Below are 2,400 nucleotides of genomic sequence, written 5' to 3'. Positions count from 1 at the left end.
CGCGGGCGCGGGGGCTACGGCGCATGCGCGAGCGCGGGAGCTACGGCGCATGCGCGAGCGCGGTGGCTACTGCGCATGCGCGGGCGCGGGGGCTACGGCGCATGCGCGGGCGCGGTGGCTACGGCGCATGCGCGGGCGCGGTGGCTACTGCGCATGCGCGGGCGCGCTGGGTCTACTGCGCATGCGCGGGCGCGGTGGCTACTGCGCATGCGCGGGCGCGGGGGATACTGCGCATGCGCGGGCGCGGGGGCTACGGCGCATGCGCGGGCGCGGTGGCTACGGCGCATGCGCGGGCGCGGTGGCTACCGCGCATCCGCGGGCGCGCTGGCTACGGCGCATGCGCGGGCGCAGTGGCTACTGCGCATGCGCGGGCGCGGGGGCTACTGCGCATGCGCGGGCGCGGGGGCTACTGCGCATGCCCGGGCGCCCTGGGTCTACTGCGCATGCGCGGGCGCGCTGGCCCTACCCCCCCTCCCACTGCTCATGCGCGGGCACGCTGGGCCCCCCCGCCCCACTGCGCATGCGCGGGCGCGGTGGCTACTGCGCATGCGCGGGCGCGGTGGGTAATGCGCATGCGCGGGCGCGGTGGCTACTGCGCCTCCGCGGGCGCGGTGGCTACTGCGCATGCGCGGGCGCGGGGGCTACTGCGCATGCGCGGGCGCGGGTGCTACTGCGCATGCGCGGGCCCGGGGGCTACGGAGCATGCGCGGGCGCGGGGGCTACTGCGCATGCGCGGGCGCGGGGGCTACTGAGCATGCGCGGGCGCGCTGGGTCTACTGCGCATCCGCGGGCGCGCTGGCCCTACCCCCCCTCCCACTGCTCATGCGCGGGCACGCTGGGCCCCCCCACCCCACTGCGCATGCGCGGGCGCGGTGGCTAATGCGCATGCGCGGGCGCGGTGGCTACGGCGCATGCGCGGGCGCGGTGGCTACTGCGCATGCGCGAGCGCGGGGGCTACTGCGCATGCGCGGGCTCGGGGGCTTCTGCGCATGCGCGGGCTCGCTGGGTCTACTGCGCATGCGCGGGCGCGCTGGCCCTACCCCCCTCCCACTGCTCATGCGCGGGCGCGCTGGGCCCCCCCCACCCCACTGCGCATGCTCGGGCGCGGTGGCTAATGCGCATGCGCGGGCGCGGTGGCTACTGCGCATGCGCGGGCGCGGTGGCTAATGCGCATGCGCCGGCGCGGTGGCTACGGCGCATGCGCGGGCGCGGGGGCTACGGAGCATGCGCGGGCCCGGGGGCTACGGAGCATGCGCGGGCGCGGGGGCTTCTGCGCATGCGCGGGCGCGCTGGCTACCCCCCTCGCGCATACGCGGGCGCGCCGGCCCCCCCCACACCACTGCGCATGCGCTGGCGCTCTGGGCCCCTCCCCCCCACTGCGCATGCGCAGGCGCGCCTGCCCGCCCCCCCCCCCCCCACCACTGCGCATACGCGGGCACGCTGGGCCCCCCCCCACCCCCCCCACTGCGCATGCGCGGGCGCCCTGGGCCCGTCCCTGTGCTGGCGCTGCTGGGGCACCTGCAGTGCTGGCAGCACCTCTGGGACAAGAGGGACACGGAGGGGCTGGAGCGAGTCCAGGCAAGGGAACGGAGCTGGCAAGGGGCTGGAGAGTTCCTGAGAGAGCTGGGAAAGGGGCACAGCCTGCCGCAAAGGAGGCTCAGGGGGGACCTTGTGGCTCTGCACAAGTCCCTGACAGGAGGGAGCAGCCGGGGGGGTCGGGCTCTGCTCCCAGGGAACAGGGACAGGAGGAGAGGGAACGGCCTCAGGCTGGGCCAGGGGAGGCTCAGGGTGGATATTGGGGAAATTCCTAAATGGAAAGGGCGCTCAGGCCTTGGCACAGCTGCCCAGGGAGGTTTGGAGTGCCCACCCCTGGGAGTGCTCCAACACCTGTGGCTGTGGCATGGGCGGACGTGGTCAGCGCTGGCCGTGCTGGTGCTGGTTGCACTCAGTGATCTCCGAGGTCTTTTCCAACCTTGATTCCGCTCTCAAGGCAGCCCCACGGAGGAGCAGCACAAAAGGCACCCCCAGGCTGCGAGCGGAGGGTTCAGAACACGCTGCGGCAGCAGGAACGAAGCTCTGCAGGATGAAACTGAAAAGGGGAGAAACGCCGGGCTCTGTGAAAGGGAACAACTGAGAGAGCCACAAAGGAGCCACCAAACTTCTCACAGGGGACACCACCAGCAGCACAGGTGTGAAGGGACTTCTTTTTGCCCCAGAAGTGTGAATCCACAGCCCAAGCCACGTGCACACACTGCAGATGTGAAGTGTATTTTTACTGCCAGCAAGCACTTGGCAATAAAAAAACCTCAGCCCCAAAGCTTGATGTCTAAACAGCAACACACAAGTTCTAAGCCAGCTGTCGAGAGAAACAAAACACAGCAAAAACAAAGCAGAAAGGGA

The sequence above is a fragment of the Coloeus monedula genome (genome assembly GCF_965178545.1).
Source record: "Coloeus monedula genome assembly, contig: HAP1_SCAFFOLD_246, whole genome shotgun sequence".
Taxonomy (NCBI): Eukaryota; Metazoa; Chordata; class Aves; order Passeriformes; family Corvidae; genus Coloeus; species Coloeus monedula.
Note: the sequence above shows the minus strand (reverse complement) of the source record.